Source organism: Ylistrum balloti, unplaced genomic scaffold (assembly GCF_031769215.1).
Source record: "Ylistrum balloti isolate Yb309-2 unplaced genomic scaffold, AGI_CSIRO_Ybal_v1 Utg370902, whole genome shotgun sequence".
Lineage (NCBI taxonomy): Eukaryota > Metazoa > Mollusca > Bivalvia > Pectinida > Pectinidae > Ylistrum > Ylistrum balloti.
In genome coordinates this window covers 509,095-529,919 of record NW_026782512.1, presented here as the reverse complement: position 1 = coordinate 529,919, position 20,825 = coordinate 509,095, and the positions used below count along the sequence as shown (strand labels likewise).

Here is a 20,825-nt window from a genome sequence, read left to right as displayed (position 1 = left end):
AAATTAATACTTATTCAATTCAAGGTATTTGGAATACAGATTTATTCATCAAATTCAAATTCAATGTATCCCCAATACATTCGATATTTCTTCTGTAACCCTGGTAAAATACTAGCTGCAACATACCACTCGGCTAGAGAGAACTTCTCTTTAGCTTGATTGGTTGAGTGTCAGACTAGTAAGTCAGGGGTTCCAGCTTTGAATCCTAGCAGAGGCATTGAAATTAATTATAACCTCTGTTACATTGGTGCCCATGCAGGGACTTGGGAATAATGCTTAGCCATACCCCACCAACATCGCTGTAACCCCTTGGAACTCAACGAGATATTTCCTGGAGGGGGAGTACGTAACCCTGGTAAAATACTAGCTGCCATATACTGCTCGGTTAGACATAATTTCTCTTTAGCTCGATTGGCTGAGTGTCCAACTCGTACGCCAGTGGTTCCAGGTTCAAATCCTAGCAGAGGCAGTGACATAAATAATTCTAACTTGAAATGTGGAACTTCATCTCTTTCAATGTTTGAATTTAAACACAACAGAATGATATGGTTCTGTAGTCTATTCATGCCAGCAGTAGGGATTAGATTATATAATTCCTTTAATGCATTTTAAAAGCTAAACATAAATAAAACATAGTCACATATCATCAGGATACAGGGCAATGAACTTTGATCGAGAATAAAACAGCTGCATTACAATATCTGAAGCTGTTATTTACTACAGGTATCAGAAGGAATACAAATGTACAGCATTCGCATCTATATCAATAAATTATTATCAAAGTCTTTCAAAAATGAAATGTAGTGATTGTGTTAAATCCCAGGCAGGCTTAAGAATGGACCTGGCAAACTTTTTCAGACAAGCTCAAATCTGCCAAACAACTTCAGTGTTATTCTAGTGCATTCCATACAGGGTCGAGACTCCTGGACTCCAGGAATGCAAACAGCTATTTCATGCAAATCATGTATTCAAGAAATAACTATATATATCGATCCCAGATACAAGTATACACATATATGGGTTACAGGTAGATTTGTGGTGAAAATTATTTGAATTGAGCCTGCAGCATATGTAGTGAGTTTGGCTTATAAAGACTGCATCAGACTGCAGCAGATTTTGATAGTATGTAATTTTGGAGACTGCAGCAGATTTAGAGGTTTGGTATATAGGAGACTGCAGCAGATTTAGAGAGTTTGGTATACAGGAGACTGCAGCAGGTTTAGAGAGTTTGGTATACAGGAGACTGCAGCAGATTTAGAGAGTCTGGTATACAGGAGACTGCAGCAGATTTAGAGAGTTTGGTATACAGGAGACTGCAGCAGATTTTTGGTATACAGGAGAGTCAGGAGACTGCAGCAGATTTAGAGAGTTTGGTATACAGGAGAGTGCAGCAGATTTAGAGAGAGGAGACTGCAGCAGGTTTAGAGAGTCTGGTATACAGGAGACTGCAGCAGATTTAGAGAGTTTGGTATACAGGAGACTGCAGCAGATTTAGAGAGTCTGGTATACAGGAGACTGCAGCAGATTTAGAGAGTCTGGTATACAGGAGACTGCAGCAGATTTAGAGAGTTTGGTATACAGGAGACTGCAGCAGATTTAGAGAGTTTGGTATACAGGAGACTGCAGCAGATTTAGAGAGTTTGGTATACAGGAGACTGCAGCAGATTTTGAGAGTTTGGTATACAGGAGAGTTTGGTATACTGCAGCAGATTTAGAGAGTTTGGTATATAGGAGACTGCAGCAGATTTAGAGAGTTTGGTATACAGGAGACTGCAGCAGATTTAGAGAGTTTGGTATACAGGAGACTGCAGCAGATTTATTTAGAGAGTCTGGTATACAGGAGACTGCAGCAGATTTAGAGAGTTTGGTATACAGGAGACTGCAGCAGATTTAGAGAGTTTGGTATACAGGAGACTGGTATACACAGGAGACTGCAGCAGATTTAGAGAGTTTGGTATACAGGAGACTGCAGCAGATTTAGAGAGTTTGGTATACAGGAGACTGCAGCAGATTTAGAGAGTTTGGTATACAGGAGACTGCAGCAGATTTAGAGAGTTTGGTATATAGGAGACTGCAGCAGATTTATTTAGAGTTTGGTATACAGGAGACTGCAGCAGATTTAGAGAGTTTGGTATACAGGAGACTGCAGCAGATTTAGAGAGTTTGGTATACAGGAGACTGCAGCAGATTTAGAGAGTCTGGTATACAGGAGACTGCAGCAGAATTATTTAGAGAGTTTGGTATACAGGAGACTGCAGCAGATTTAGAGAGTTTGGTATACAGGAGACTGCAGCAGATTTATTTAGAGAGTTTGGTATACAGGAGACTGCAGCAGATTTAGAGAGTTTGGTATACAGGAGACTGCAGCAGATTTAGAGAGTTGGTAGATTTATTTAGAGAGTTTGGTATACAGGAGACTGCAGCAGATTTTTAGAGAGTTTGGTATACAGGAGACTGCAGCAGATTTAGAGAGTTTGGTATACAGGAGACTGCAGCAGATTTATTTGGTAGAGAGCAGCAGATTTATTTAGAGTTTTTAGGAGTTTGGTAGAGACTGCAGCAGATTTAGAGAGTTTGGTATACAAGAGACTGCAGCAGATTTTGAGAGTTTGGTATACAGGAGACTGCAGCAGATTTTGAGAGTTTGGTATACAGGAGACTGCAGCAGATTTAGAGAGTTTGGTATACAGGAGACTGCAGCAGATTTAGAGAGTTTGGTATACAGGAGACTGCAGCAGATTTATTTAGAGAGTTTGGTATACAGGAGACTGCAGCAGATTTAGAGAGTTTGGTATACAGGAGACTGCAGCAGATTTATTTAGAGAGTTTGGTATACAGGAGACTGCAGCAGATTTAGAGAGTTTGGTATACAGGAGACTGCAGCAGATTTAGAGAGTTTGGTATACAGGAGACTGCAGCAGATTTAGAGAGTTTGGTATACAGGAGACTGCAGCAGATTTAGAGAGTTTGGTATACAGGAGACTGCAGCAGATTTAGAGAGTTTGGTATAAAGGAAATTGTAGCAGATTTAGAGAGTTTGGTATACATGAGACTGCAGCAGATTTTGACACTTTGTAATTTTGGAGACTGAAGCAGATTTAGAGAGTTAAGTATAGTTTAGTATAAAGGAGATTGCAGCAGATTTAATTTAGAGAGTTTGGTATATAGGAGACTGCAGCAGGTTTAGAGAGTTTGGTATACAGGAGACTGAAGCAGATTTAGAGAGTTTAATATATAGGAGACTTTAATATGATGTATTTCCCTAACAATATTTGGTAATCATCAATATTATTCCTTGAGATTGCTTATTAAATGTAATGGTACGGTAACTCAGCATTTTTGAAAATATTGAAAGTAGCGGAATTTTAAAGTATGAATTTCCTTACGTAGACTTTATGTAAAGATTCCCCCTTCCATCCAACTTAAAAAAAATGAAGCAATTAATACTTGAGGTCTTTACTATATCTTACAATATACTACCAAAGGGGACAACATATTTCATTTGAGGAGGCGGGCTTATTACTGGACAGAAATAACTTTTGTGTGTAATTCTACTGATCAGCAATATCAATAGATAGACTTATTACCAGACATGGGCTTATTGCTGAAGAGATTCTACAGCTCCCTATTACATGCACAGTGTGTACTATTATTCACAGTGTACGGAGCTTCAAATTAAAAATTTTGTACACAGACATCATTAATAGAAAATTTAAAACAATGAACAAACAAAATACAAAATTAGCATACCTATTCAGCTGAAGATTCTTAACTGAGAAGCTAAGAGCCTGGACAAATGGTTTGGTTGTGTTACTACCAGATCTGCCTGTTGTTTTGGCAGCTCTCACATTACAGATACAGACTAGCAGTAAAGTAATGACACTATATAACAACACATGGGATTTTCTATAATAAATTGACTTGCCACAGGTGAAACCTATCAGATTTGGTTTCTCTGAAATGATTCCTGAAGTCTCCAGACACAATCATCAATAAATAGCCCTGCAATTAATTTTATGATATTAACATGATTGAGACGAATCTTAATTAATTATAAAAAAGTTTAATATTCTAATTGATTGCTTTAAGATTTTTGTTCCATGTCAAATCTTTCAAACCAAAAGTATAATGCTGAATCTGATCCAGTGGGCCTCATAAGTCTACCCCCGCCCCATCCCCATCCCTTTCCACTTCATCTAGTGTCCACTTTAAGCGTTTTTTTTTTTTTTTCATTCTTTTTAACATTAATACAATATCCATTATGGCCTCTGCCCCTGCTGTCTCCATGTATATAACACTAAGGAACACTTCAAAATGTACTTGGCACGCCTCATGATGACCAACTAAAGTCTTGAAATATTCCTGTCGACAGAGGAAACCCACGAAAGATTCTACTAATCACTAAAGCAGTGGATAGAGAAAACATGATTTTACAGCAGGTTAAGGAAGCCATCTGGAAATGTCATAGCATACATAATATGGAATTTACGACATCATAAGTATTTATGACATGGCCAAAAAGATCAGTTATGTCTAACAGAGAAAATTTCCATTCTATTCTGGACAACTGTTTTCAAAGAAATATTGGCAATGGAAGACAAATGCTATAGCATCAGCTTATGTAGTTCTGAAAGGTCAAATCTATCACCTATAGTAATCAAAGAATTAATAGCCTTAAAATGTCCCCTGACCAAAATGACCACAGGATTATCTACTGTCATATACTACTGACCTGACCATGAACAGAAAATAATGGCCAGCCAAGGGCGGATTCTCATTATCTATAATGGTGATAGATTACAATATTTGTAATGAAGTCATTTATATGTTATTTTCTTTAACGAATAAAAATTGAGCCAGAGGTAACATTCCATCGTCCATGTAGTTTATACCCAGGTCTATACCAGCCAGAAGCGAAACTTTCCACACATCTGCTGAGCTAGTGAGCAGGTAAGTTGGATGACAGATAAGCTGGTACCATTTTACTAAGTATAAATCACTCAAGTCATCAATATTTCATGTAGCCATTGATCTCCACTCGTGGCATGTTAATACCATTTGCTATAAGCTTACGTAACAAAACAGTTCATGACATGCAACCATTGTATCATTGTATCAAAGTACTACATCACTGCAATATCACAGCATCAGGTACTTTTGTATACTCACTGTAGTAACACAGTGTCAGGTACTTTTGTATACTCACTGTAGTAACACAGCATCAGGTACTTTTGTATACTCACTGTAGTAACACAGCGTCAGGTACTTTTGTATACTCACTGTAGTAACACAGTGTCAGGTACTTTTGTATACTCACTGTAGTAACACAGTGTCAGGTACTTTTGTATACTCACTGTAGTAACACAGTGTCAGGTACTTTTGTATACTCACTGTAGTAACACAGTGTCAGGTACTTTTGTATACTCACTGTAGTAACACAGTGTCAGGTACTTTAGTATACTCACTGTAGTAACACAGTGTCAGGTACTTTTGTAAACTGTGATGATTCTAGAACTGATGGATGTCATGAAGTTTGTGAAGTCAGTTTGGAACACAGCATTTTCTGACTCTAACGATACATAATCACCAAAGCTGACATTGAATAAAGGATTTTCCCACTCAAATGTCACTGAATCACCAGATGTGGAAAACAGAGGGTTTTCCTACTTAACTATTACGCAGTCATCACACTCAATTCCACCAGATACACAGAAACTAATGAGGAACAAAGGGTTTTTCAACTTAAATGCCACAAAGTCTAAGAGACATTTGGGACAGAGGGTTTTCCAACTCAGTTGTCACAGAGTCACTGAGGCTGGTGTGGGACATACTCTGGGGTTTTCCACAACTATGTCACTGATTCACAGAGGCTGGCTTGGAACGTAGGCTGACTGTTCGCCAATGTCACACGAGTACCAAGGCTGAAAGGGAACATAGATGTTTTCAACTCTGATGTCACATTACTGAGGCTGATATGGAAAATTGGTTTTCCATCTCCTTATAAACACTGGTACTCCTTAATGAGCCCGTGTATGTAGCGAAGTTTTGAGACTTAAGTTGCTACAGCAACTATTTGATTCTGGTCCAAGAACAGGTCATTTTGTCAAGATGAACGTAGTCATTGTGTTTAACTACTTTTTTACTTAATATTGTTCATGAACAAATTGTTCTCAGTGGTCATGTTTTGTTTTGTACATGATATTGAAGACATTGTATAACGTCCAAGTTCTGAACGAAATTGAGTTTGCACTCTTTTTAACATGGAATCACCATTGATGACAAGTAACACCAGATATGCCATGGCCAGCTTGCTCAGTTTTGGAAAGAGACTGATTCTCCAAAATGGCTATTTAACATCTTCCGTCTCTCCCCAAAAAAACATTCCATTAAATCTGTCTCAGATGTGTAAGGAGGAAGTTCATCAGACTGACAGAGCTGGTATTCCCTGAATTCCTGTATTAGGGCATCTGTACAATCTTCTCCAACTACAGCATAGAAATTCTTATAATACAACCAGAAGAAGATTAAAGTGTGATGTTTGATGACTACACAATCACCTTCGTCAGACAAATGACTAGTGTGGAGCATACTAGCGTTGTGTAACAACCAACATTTTGAATAGACTATAATCTTATGTACAATAAGGTCGAAAATAGTGTGATGAAATGGTAAACAGATTATAGACCACAAAAAATACACCAGATGGTAACAATGTACTATAGTCAATTTGGCTACACTTTGTTTAAGACTTGGTCATAGACGTATCCAAGTCTGTCCCTGTTAAGAACTGGCCCGTTGCAGTGTATCCAGACCTTACCCAACTACCTGAAAAGCTAAGGTATACATGAATATTTCAAATATCTAACTATGTTAAATGATAAATCGCCTTTTCTTTGTGTTGCCAGCAGGTTCCAAAAAAGAACGTTTTTTCTGAAGTAGAGATATACTAACACTGAACCAGAGCACATGAACTTGCATAGTTTTATTTGAGAAAAATGAGATCTAGTCACCTTCAAAAAATGTGCAATTTCCACTTTGATATACATAAACAATATCATTGTCACGCATCTATTAGGTACATTCCGAAGTTACATTATTCAATCATGTGAACGTTTGACACATCCTTATTTTCATCACACAGACAAGCGTTGATTACACAGACAAAAACATTGTACATAAACAGTTATTTTCATGATGTTAGGAACTCTTTGTCTGTTTTATTACCAAGTGTGATGGCTATCTGTTGTTATCTTTACCTATCGATTGTTATCATTACGACCGAGGCCTGTTAAATCAACCATGTCAAACCAGAACCGCAAACAAAATATTTGTTGTACTCACATTTGTCAACACTACATTGGTGTCAGACATACTACACTCAGGTCAGGCTCCTGGGTATTTGGGATTTTATGGAGTTAAATCAGGGGTGGTTTCTGATATCTGGGGTAAATTTGGTCCGATTCAGGAGACATACCAAATCGGGGAAAATGACTTGATTTGGCAAATTCCAGGGCCTCCCCAGAGAATCTGGGATGATTGATGCCTCAGGAGTGTCAGAGATCATATGTTGTCCTCAGGGACCTGTTTCTGGATCAAAAAAAGAATGTCAGCCAAAAGCATCAATTTCTTGGATATCAAGAGTAAAGCAATGGACTGTATCAGATTCCAGCCTCCCACAATACTATAAACTTCTAGATGCTCTGTCTGATAACATGAACGACCCTGTCAAAAGCCCCCTCTTCTCCATTTATAGATATTTATGTAAAATGATATAACTATATATGTGTAATGTCATCCATATCCTTCAGCCCTGAAATTTCTAAATTGTATCAAATGCATTTTCTAAAAAAAAAAGCTGATAACATTCTTCAATACTATAACTATGAAATTGGCAATGTTACCAAACAGCAACAATGAAAATGGACAACTTTCATAAATACAATGAGCATTTGTCGGTGACAATTGATAGAAACAGTCACTGTTGTATCTGGTATGGAACATGATATGACTGACTAACATGTCAAAACAACCCATTGCCAGATCCTGGCAACTCCCAACTCATCACTGATCATAGACTAGAGGGTGACATTTCTATTTTAGGTTGAACAGACTATCAGACAAATATTGATCGGCAACTGTTGATCATAACACACAACAATGTACATCGTCAGATTTGTAGTTTTATTTACCTAAGGTAAAACACTACGCTGGGCATCGGATAGACTGTCTCATCATATGCAGACATTTTTATCTGCTCCTTATCATCATCACCATTCTTCGTACATGAAAATTCTCTATGAAGGACAAATAAACAGTCATGGATCAATGGCTCCCTTCATGTCCCATGCATTGAAGGCCACATTTGTGTCTCACTTTGAAAAGAAGATATGAATACATTAAGTTATTCTATAGTAAAACGATACTTGTATTTATCATAGGAAAATCTATCGCCGAAATGACTTCAATTTTCCAAGGTTAACTTGAGGCAATTTTGCATAACAATGATCTTGACATTTGATAATAAAGATTTAATTTAGATTTGGGCTGTCAGAGTGGTCACAGAAATATGATCGACAGATTGACAGGAGAACTCAACACTTAACTCTTCGCATAGCAGGAGTTATAAATACATATTGTTCTGCACCATTTTTGGCATATATTTTCTGCTTCACAATGTTTGTTAATGTAACCTTGATAAAAACCAGCCACAACATACATAGGACTGATTGTTTGATTGTAAGACTATACATAATTAAGACAGAAGTTCACATACATAGGACTGATTGTTTGATTGTAAGACTATACATAATTAAGACAGAAGTTCACATACATAGGACTGATTGTTTGATTGTAAGACTATACATAATTAAGACAGAAGTTCACATACATAGGACTGATTGTTTGATTGTAAGACTATACATAATTAAGACAGAAGTTCACATACATAGGACTGATTGTTTGATTGTAAGACTATACATAATTAAGACAGAAGTTCACATACATAGGACTGATTGTTTGATTGTAAGACTATACATAATTAAGACAGAAGTTCACATACATAGGACTGATTGTTTGATTGTAAGACTATACATAAGACAGAAGTTCACATACATAGGACTGATTGTTTGATTGTAAGACAATACATAATTAAGACAGAAGTTCACATACATAGGACTGATTGTTTGATTGTAAGACTATACATAAGACAGAAGTTCACATACATAGGTTTGATTGTAAGACTGATTACATAGGACTTTGATTATAAGACTATACATAAGACAGAAGTTCACATACATAGGACTGATTGTTTGATTGTAAGACTATACATAAGACAGAAGTTCACATACATAGGACTGATTGTTTGATTGTAAGACTATACATAAGACAGAAGTTCACATACATAGGACTGATTGTTTGATTGTAAGACTATACATAAGACAGAAGTTCACATACATAGGACTGATTGTTTGATTATAAGACTATACATAAGACAGAAGTTCACATACATAGGACTGATTGTTTGATTGTAAGACTATACATAAGACAGAAGTTCGTAGTTTGAATTCTAGAATAAGCATTGAAATAAATAATAACCAAAGTTAAATAAATCTGAAGTACAAACTGTATGAGAATTTACAATTGAAAATATCTACAGCAGACAGATTGCACTGTAATATAATTTGACTTCTTAAATTGGCGTCTGTTGTAAACGGTGACATAATTCACAACTGAATTTTTTTCAATATGGTTGTCCTACCTAACTATTTCACTACCCATTTCATTATGCATGTATATACTTGAAGTTGATTTCAAAGACCCAGACTCGTGTATAATGACTATCAAACAATATAAACAGAAGACATAACATGTTGATCATCCATAAAACAGCTTGGAAATGGAGACTGAAAGTGATTCCTTGCACGCGTCCTGAATCAGAGGCAAGCTTCTGAATTAAAATCCTGACTTCCACAGAAATGGATATGTCGCCTGTGCAGCTAAAGCTAGTAGTAGACAGATTACTCACAAGCCCTCAAAACCTGACCAGCTGATCAGACAGATTATTCAAACTAGTACAGTAATAGAAGATTTTCTATAAATAATTTTAATAATATTGACCTTTCAACCTGAAACACAAAGCCCTTTTATCACAATTAGGTTCTTCTCAGGCCATGAATTGGTACCACTAACCCTCATATCACCTTCCTACACCAAACCGACCAATGATGGGGCCAATCGTGACCCTGATAATTACCCCGATGATGTGGCCAATCATGACCCCGATGATGACCCCTATGATGGGGCTAATCATGACCCCAATCATGACCTCGATGATGGGGCCAATCATGACCCCGATGATGACCCCTATGATGGGGCTAATCATGACCCCAATCATGACCTCGATGATGGGGCCAATCATGACCCTGAGGGACTCCTTCTGTTATACTATTCCATCGCCTTGGCCTGACTCTAATGATGTTTTGGCACCCAACTGGGAAGCGCTAGACTCACTAGAGGTGGGGATTAACGCCAACCTCATTGTGTCTGTTAATTACGATGAAGAATATTAGTGAAAGCTACTGTAAAACTTGTAAGCCTGGTCACAATTTGGCCAATAACCTATGACCCAAGACAATGACCCTAGTAAAGATAAACACTTAAACTAATGGTACTTCATATGAGAACTACCTATGACAGAAATATACCATTATTTGTTTCAATAAATCTTACTGATAAATAAATTGATACGTACCAGCCATATCCTTGTCAACTATTGTGACTCTCACAAGTACAAAGCACTAAAGCCATATCAAAGCAAAATTAAGAGCTTGTATATCATGCAAGAAAAGTATAGGAGAGCAATCAGGCCGTATATGGTAGAGAGGTATTCCAAATTTCATCTTTCTACATGAAGTCGCCACCAGTGTTCATACTCTATACTCGTCTCAATTCCTAACAGCCAAAAAAGTGTAGTGTCAAAGAGTATTATACAGATTTTGTACTGAAAATTGATTTTACATTGCAAATTGATGACCTATGTCATCATTTTGGATCACTCACAAATGCTGATAATTAATACCTTATCTGAGGACTGGGATAGTCTCTCCTATGTTATAAGTCCATACATCACTGACAACATCAATAATTAAGATATTAGCTCTACTCTCACTCCATCATGTAGCTGTCAAAACAACACTTCTCAAACACTCCTCACATTATTTAAAGGACAAGACATAAATGAACCCAGTAGGAGGACTTTCAGTGTTAGTTTGTGATGAACCTCACTCTGTATCAAAGATACCAAATAACCCTATATTAATATGAACTGATATCCTCAATACCGTGGGAATGCTGCACAACATTTTAAGTACAAAGCTATGAAGAAATTTTTAGATACGCAAATGATAAAAGAATTTCAAGCATTTTGATCATAAATTTTTAAAAAAAATTTCAATTTGGAATAGTTTGTTACAAATATGATACTATACAGTTTTGAATATTAACTGGTTTGGTACTCTGGTAATACTTATCATAAATGCCACAAAAATTTAAGTTGTTTTGGCACTCAGATAATTCAGAACTTGGACACATCAACATTCATCCAAGACTTACCAGCACTTCTAATATATGCATGCAACACCAACACGCAATTTTGTCTAGAACTGTTTTTTAAAAGAACTGCTTTGCATGCAATACATTTTTATTAGAACTGTGTTTCATACAGAAATTCATGCATTATTTACTGACAAAACTTCCTTCAGGCAAGTTGTAACCCTACAATACATTGTATGAATCAGAGAAATAACTAATGTATGTGTCTGCTTGAATTCAGCTCACATATATAAGGTGATTCCATGAATTCAAGTCTCCCTCCAAATGTGAAATCATAAGCCAAGAATGAACTACAAGTGAACGCCATACCCTATGTAAGTATTGCAGCAACTAGTAGTGTAGGGGTAGACAATTGTTTTAAAAGAGATCAAAATATAGGTCAAGTAACCTAGTTTTGATACATGACACACTGTCTCCTCAAGTCGAACCCATGCCACATGTGTGAAGTTCCATTGACAAGTAGTCTAGGAGATAGAACCTTAATGAAATAAAAGTAATTTCTGATTTATCCATTTTTTCTTTTTCATTTCTCGATGAAAAAAACCAAATCTAGTTCCGCCCTCTTGATATTGATTGGAGGAGTCCATGGCAACACACTACCTCGTGGTGGGTCTGTTTGAACTTCATCATTTTATGAATGAAATATCTATGCACATTGACCTGGTGTGTGGATCTCTGTCATTTACTGATGTGAAAAAAAAACACAAAAAAAACTGGACAACACCTTCATAAAATATTCAAATATCTTACGATGTACACAAACAATAAAAAAAACCAATGAGAACAGATTTATCAGGGGGACTAATATACCATGTCATACTTTTACTCATTTCTGATCGGAATGTGATAGGCCCACTCTTGAATGAGATTTGAATGACTGAAAATGGTGTAAATCAGCTTTCAATGATGTCACGTCATGTCACGCCAGCTGAAATGTATGGTGATTTGTCATAGAATAATTCCCTCATTAAATTATGATTTATACATTTATGTATCGTTTTTGTTTCTGAATCCTTTCTAAGTAATTAATTATAATGATAAACTCATCATGAATGTGCATGATAAGTTTGCAAAGAGGTTTTTGTTTCATAACAGCATGAAACTAAAAAAATACTCCTATCAAAGCTTAAACGAGAGTAGACAGATACTATCCCCATTAATTTATTGTAAGTTACATGGTATAGTGTTAATCCACTAGCCTTTCACCTAGGCATCTGCCAGGGTGTGATTCCCGGAACGGACATGAAAAGGTAGTCACCTGGCAGAACACATAGGTTTTCTCTGGGTACTCTGATTTCTTCTTACAGTAAGACCCATCCATGCCAACAAGAGTGACTGATATATGTTGGAAAATCTTGCTTCACAATTGTTGTAATAAGAAAGTTTATATCTATTCTTCAATACGCTGTCTTTTCTATCACATACCTTGGCAATCCCAAGGCTCCTGAATACTTCCAATACATGGCCATGCTTCGTTTGATTTTACCAATGTGGTTAATTAACTACACAGATAGTTCTTTCCTGTTAATTTGGCTGGATGTGACTAACCAGATGGAATTTGAAAGTATTTAAATGATTTCACTCATACTGAGATGTCTATAGCTGTGTATCAAAATTGTTGAGTATTATTCCATGTGAATGCTGCTTCATGCTACACAGGACCCTAGATGCCAGCCTCATTTGCACCTAATACCCAGGGAAAACATCAATCATTTTTTCTTCTTGTCCCCTTCCCAAACCAATTATCAATAACTGTTAACACAAATCTTACGTGGGATGTTTCCATGCCTGCTCTAAGACACATTTCAAGATTCTAGTTCTGTTATACATACAACAGAAAATGCCCAACTTATTTAATGGCATCTTGCTTTGATTCTTCTCCTATTTAAGTTGATGTAAAAATGTGATAGATTCTGATATTTGGTTCTATCGACGAGTATTAAGAAAGAATCAATTAATCAATCAATAACTTCTTTCTTGGTAAGCAAATAGTATACTTGGTTGTTCCTGTAAATACTATGTAGAATATGAGTTATGAAGGGAGAGAACAGTTAAAGTTCAGCTAGAAATGATTTGAAGTCAGCAGATATGATAGGGAATAAGATCTGATCTTCGTATACAAAACTATGTCTTTCAGAAACACAAATAAAGCACAGTTAGATAGGAGAGTATAATTTATAGATTACAGAAAGAAGAAGAAAGCCACACTCTGGGAAAACTCATCTCTGGTATTAACAAGTGATCCTAAACAGATCTTGGCATCTACCATTGTTATCCTAAACAGATCTTGGCATCTACCATTGTTATCCTAAACAGATCTTGGCATCTACCATTGTTATCCTAAACAGATCTTGGCATCTACCATTGTTATCCTAAACAGATCTTGGCATCTACCATTGTTATCCTAAACAGATCTTGGCATCTACCATTGTTATCCTAAACAGATCTTGGCATCTACCATTGTTATCCTAAACAGATCTTGGCATCTACCATTGTTATCCTAAACAGATCTTGGCATCTACCATTGTTATCCTAAACAGATCTTGGCATCTACCATTGTTATCCTAAACAGATCTTGGCATCTACCATTGTTATCCTAAACAGATCTTGGCATCTACCATTGTTATCCTAAACAGATCTTGGCATCTACCATTGTTATCCTAAACAGATCTTGGCATCTACCATTGTTATCCTAAACAGATCTTGGCATCTACCATTGTTATCCTAAACAGATCTTGGCATCTACCATTGTTATCCTAAACAGATCTTGGCATCTACCATTGTTATCCTAAACAGATCTTGGCATCTACCATTGTTATCCTAAACAGATCTTGGCATCCTAAACAGATATCTACCATTGTTATCCTAAACAGATCTTGGCATCTACCATTGTTATCCTAAACAGATAAACAGATCTTGGCATCTACCATTGTTATCCTAAACAGATCTTGGCATCTACCATTGTTATCCTAAACAGATCTTGGCATCTACCATTGTTATCCTAAACAGATCTTGGCATCTACCATTGTTATGTAATTACATGCTCTTTACAAGTACTTCTCAAGTAATAGTTAAAACAGTAATTCTCAAGAAATAGTGATAACAATCTTCAACTGTCAAAATCCAAGATGGCCACCTGTAGGCCAATTTGTTTTCCTGATGAAAAACAAAATGAATGGGTACAACTAAAGACCAATAGGGAACTTACAAATCAAGTTTGAGAAACTTCCTTCAAGTACTTTTCAAGAAATCTTCAGCAGTCAAAATCTAAGATGGCCATGTGTCAATCATTTTGTTTTCCTGATCAGTGACAAAATTAAAGGGGCAAAAATATGGACCAAGGAGAATCAACATACGAAGTTAAAGGGGCAAAAATATGGACCAAGGAGAATCAACATACAAAGTTAAAGGGGCAAAAATATGGACCAAGGAGAATCAACATACAAAGTTAAAGGGGCAAAAATATGGACCAAGGAGAATCAACATACAAAGTTAAAGGGTCAAAAATATGGACCAAGGAGAATCAACATACAAAGTTAAAGGGTCAAAAATATGGACCAAGGAGAATCAACGAAGTTAAAGAAATATTTAAGAAATGTTCTAACAATACTTCTCAAGAAACAGTGATAACAAGGATTGTTAATGGATGGATGATAGACCATGGATTATGGATGCAGGGTGATTTCAACAGCCCATCATTTGGTTATGGTGGACTAAAAAAGGCAGGTGAGGTAATGGGGTTACATAGGGGCACACTTCATTTCAATACAAGACATTCTATCTTCTCATTATATACAAGCCAATTTGGTGAATTTAGATCAAAAACAAGAAAGTTTGGGTAAAGTCTAGTTTAATTAGTATCAAAACTGAATGAAGGACCATAACTCTATATATATAGAGAGGCATGGAAATTTATATCGGTAAAATTCCCTTACATTCTGTCCAAACATCCCATCATGGGCCAGGTGAGCTATACGAACTAAAAACCTGATCCGGTGCAAAGATCTACAGAGAGACTGATATATTAGATACATCACGGCTGGAACATCCAAATTACTGTTTTAAAATAATTCATTGATGTTACCTCCTAACCCAGTAACCTAGCTTTACAGACATACTGACTCACTGCAGATAATTACAGGTGTACATCTCAACATCAGCATATTCTCCAGCCCCCTTTCATCTATATAGAAATGGTAGAATGAAAAAACAATCAGACGAAAGTAGACACACAATCAGAAAATTATTTGAAAGCCAAGTGGATGACAGATGGAGTGAAGAGAAAGTAAAAAAGAAATGATATGAGAAGCAACTGAAAAATGAAACAGACAAAGCCTCCAAAAAACTAGAAAATGTCTGTAAAACATGAATGCCCCAACTCCTCTGCTATTAGCATAATTGTTTAATAAATTTTCAGAAGTTGAAGAATTTGTCAAAATTTTACCTTTGACCTTTTCATCTTGTTGATGCCAATATGTAGCATTGATTTGGAATGGAACATGTCACACAGGTAATCAGAAAGGAAGTGACATGACAAAGGGACATGGGTAGCACAACTAAATGTAAGCATAACGACAAGTTATTTGGCTACTGGCTGTTTTACCAATGCACTAAAAGACAAAAACATGTGGAGTTAAAGAGTCACATTAGAAACACTAGCATTGCACTTATCTCTAAGAATCTAGACTTTAAGAAATAGAAATGACACTATGGTAGAAAAGCTAGTTAAAGAATCAAACTGCAGAGTTCTTTACAACATTTTATAGATTTGTATGCCGAGACACAACATCACCATTTCAAAATGTGACTCCAACCTGAGAAAAACATCAACAATGTGAATATTGAGGCAGGATTTTCCTGTAAAAGCTAGGCAGTGGCTACTTCAACAATCATCAATCAATGTAAATGGCCTGTTGTATGTTTTTGAGAGCTCTTGGGGTAAAATGTCTTGGCCAAAGAATACAACATCACAGAACAGTCCCTACCTCAGAGCTCCCTGAGAAACAAGCCCCCATCCCCCCCCCCACAGGTAGGGATCAAATCATACATCATGGATCTTCATATAAAGATTCATTAGTCCATTGCACTAAGGGCCAAGCTATTGCAGCCCCTATCTAGAAATCTGAGTGTAAATGCGATTCTGAAGAAATAATAGTACTATGGACCACATGAAAGTAACAAGCAGAGGACAAATACACTATCTGCACTATAATCTGCAGTACAAACACTTCAAGTGGCATCTTGCCATGTTGACGAGAGCATCAACTCTATTACAGTTCGAAAATCCAGGTCAGTTAATTACATCATTACGGTGTATTATACAGACTTTATAGACACGGAACTGTATTGACAACTCGGTGCATTCATCCAATTAGTAGGCCATAGTAATTCTCTTTTAAATTGGCATGTCTTTTATGCGATCCAACATGACATAAAGCAATTGTCCTTCCTTTATCTTTGTTTACATTTCAACTTCTAATTGTTCACCTGTACAGTATGGAAATTTACCCATATAACATCAAAATTTACCTGTACAGTATAGAAATTTACCTGTAAATCAATATTTACCAGGGCAGTATGGAAAATTAGCTGTGAAATATCAAAACTTATTTGTATAACATAGAAATTTACCTTTGCATCAAAATTTACCTTCACAGTATGGAAATTTACAACATGAATTATTTGTACAACACAACCAGATTAATGTAAGACCAAAATTTTAACCCAGCACATTGGTAAAGTAATTTTTTTTTCTTTTGAAATGGCTGGTCAGTTAAATTATCATCAGACTCAAACAGCTCTTTCAATTCCAGGTGAGAATGAATTAATATTTATCATGATGAAATAGGAGCAATGATTAGTCTTAGAAAAGCTGATTAGATAATTTGTATCAGTAATTAATCAACTGTTGAGTCAACATCAGTTGTGACATTACAAAGACCCTCCAGGTAAAACTCTCTTCTTTCTTCATTTAAGGATGTTTGGATTGATTCTGTAATAAAATAACTTTTGGAGCTAGCTGATAATTACTTTTTGCCTTGTATACAAAGGTACTTCTTATGTTAATAATGTTGTAGTCATACAAGACAGCAGGTTTATTAACTAATTTGTATCAAAAGATCCATTTGTTCAAACCTTATAGGAACCTAATGTTATTACACCATCCATCCCTGACTACAGCCAAAATTGTCTACAATATAGACATTCCCGGCCTTACTACACTTGCCCAAACATAAAAAGCCTTCTCTCATCTATATGCTTACAGCCTCTCCATTTCTGGCTGATTGTCCAGACCTGCTTTCTGTTTCTCCTGTTCGACATACTTCCACCTAGTATTTTCCTACAGCCCCTATTCAATCTTGCCTGTGTATACGCATGCACAGTTCCTCCATCCCTACCTACATCTGTAAACCTTCCTTATTCCCAATTACACTGTTACATATTTTCCAGATTTTCAGTTCCATAATAAATGTATCCCTTCTATCCATGACTGTGTTTATGTCTCAAATCCTTTACACTGCAGCTTCACGTAATTTTTCCTAGTTCCACCTATAATCCTATATCCCCTATATCTCAGGCTGTAGCTTAATGTCTTTCTTGGCTCTGTACCTACTCCTCGATACCATGTGGACTTAACTATGTATTTGTACTCTACTGAATTATACTATATGTATCAAGTGTCATCCCAGGCCTCAACTATAGGACCAGGTATACTTTACTAGCTGTGTCAGATATCATCCCAGGCCCCAACTCTAGGGCCATGTATACTTTAATAGCTGTGTCAGATGTCATCCCAGGCCCCAACTGTAGGACCATGTATACTTTAATAGCTGTGTCAGATATCATCCCAGGCCCCAACTATACGACCAGGTATACTTAAATAGCTGTGTTAGATATCATCCCAGGCCCCAACTGTAGGGCCATGTATACATTAATAGCTGTGTCAGATGTCATCCCAGGCCTCAACTGTAGGGCCATGTATACTTTAATAGCTGTGTCAGATGTCATCCCAGGCCCCAACTGTAGGGCCATGTATACTTTACTAGCTGCGTCAGATATCATCCCAGGCCCCAACTGTAGGGCCATGTATACTTTAATAGCTGTGTCAGATATCATCCCAGGCCCCAACTGTAGGACCATGTATACTTTACTAGCTGTGTCAGATGTTATCCCAGGCCCCAACTGTAGGACCAGGTATACTTTACTAGCTGTGTCAGATATCATCCCAGGCCCCAACTGTAGGACCAGGTATACTTTACTATGTGTCAGATATCATCCCAGGCCCCAACTGTAGGACTATGTATACTTTACTAGCTGTGTCAGATATCATCCCAGGCCCCAACTATAGGACCAGGTATACTTTAATAGCTGTGTTAGATATCATCCCAGGCCCCAACTGTAGGACCCTGTTTACTATACTGTGTGTGTCAGGTACCATCCCAGGCCCCAACTGTAGGACCAGGTATACTTTACTATGTGTCAGATATCATCCCAGGCCCCAACTGTAGGACCATGTTTACTTTACTATGTGTCAGATATCATCCCAGGCCCCAACTGCAGGACCATGTTTACTTTACTATGTGTCAGATATCATCCCAGGCCCCAACTGTAGGACCATGTATACTTTACTATGTGTCAGATATCATCCCAGGCCCAAACTTTAGGACATTTATACTTTAATAGCTGTGTCAGATATCATCCCAGGCCCAACTGTAGGACCCTGTTTACTATACTATGTGTGTCAGGTACCATCCCAAGCCCCAACTGTAGGACCCTGTTTACTATACTATGTGTGTCAGGTACCATCCCAGGCCCAAACTGTAGGACCATGTTTACTTTACTATGTGTGTCAGGTATCATCCCAGGCCCCAACTGTAGGACCATGTTTACTTTACTATGTGTGTCAGGTATCATTAGGTACACAGAATAATAAGACCAATTTGTTTGTGTCATGATATGTTATAAACATAGATAAGTATGGGAGGTCCTAGCCTCTTACAGCCACTCAGGAGAAATGAAAGGAACATACCTGGTTATAACTTGACCCAATCTTGACCACTTCATCCTTTCTCTTTTAGATGATACCTTTAGCCAGATTTGTCTATGCTCTCTTTAATCAATCATGTATCCCATAACACAATCCTTTTAGTGGCATTGAAATATGTATACCAGTGTTTATAGTAGACGAAGCTGTATTACAAAATACTATAACTATTTCACAACCTCAGCAGACAGGATCATACAGATGCTGTTTACAAACATGGTCAGAATCAGTCACACTGCACTAGGGAAAACCACGTAATACTGTGTAGTAGTGGAAAACTACACAACTTTTACAGATATTTTGAAATACATTAGTAATAGTACAGGTAAATGAAGAAATTACAGAACTGCCTTTAGACAAAAGCAGGATATTGTAATGGTAGATAGACCCATATTTCTTACAATTAAATTTTAATTGAGAGGCAAGCCTTGATTATGTAACATAGACAAATAATAAAGGAGTATCAATCCTGTGTAATACCCCAGTATCATTATATTTACATGTATACATTTTTAAACAGTGAGGAACACATGTTTCCATTTTTGCTGGAGGGTAATTATAAGCCAATCCGGGACATTTAATCAAATCCAAATTCTTTTGCTCCTAATCAGGTAATCAAGTTTTAGTAATATGCTGATGGTTATATATGTTTTTTTCTAACATAGGTTAATTTTGTATTGAAATTTTACATATATAACTTACCTGACATTTGACACACTAACATGTGCCGTATCCTATGTGGAGACCAAGACAAAATATCCAATCCACATCACAGAGATAAAAAAATCTGCCAGTAAAGCAGATTCAGCATTGTTATAATGCCACTGAAGTCCTCGACACAAGACTGCCATTGTAACAATGCCATGGATTTGTCTGGAGTAGAAATACACACAAACTTGCCATCTACTCGTGGTTTCCTGTTGTTATCTGTCTATCACACATTCCCACGTGTAGGCCTGTGAACGTTCTGGCTCTAACTACGGTCAGTGCTAGCCATTAAAGTCACTGCTGCCGCAGCATCATGCTGGGGAATCTGTCTCACTGAAAAAAGTACAGGGGAGAGGCTACTGGGTGTGGTTCTTTAGTGTTACCGGTAGGGCTGATACACAGGAGGTAACCTGGTCTATAGTTCCTCCAAAGATCAATAACCTTGACAGAGCGAGTCCACACT

The 20,825-nt window shown here is 37.0% G+C and overlaps 1 protein-coding gene across 1 annotated transcript in view; it reads right to left on the bottom strand.

Moving 5' to 3' along the window:
* The window catches only part of LOC132559384 (G protein-activated inward rectifier potassium channel 3-like), a 52,178-nt gene extending 31,770 nt beyond the window's left edge, over positions 1 to 20,408 (bottom strand). Inside the window, exon 1 of the mRNA XM_060223995.1 lies at positions 20,357 to 20,408. The gene's annotated coding sequence lies outside the window, so the exon portion shown is untranslated. The remainder of the gene's footprint in view (positions 1 to 20,356) is intronic.
* Positions 20,409 to 20,825: the final 417 nt, after the last annotated feature.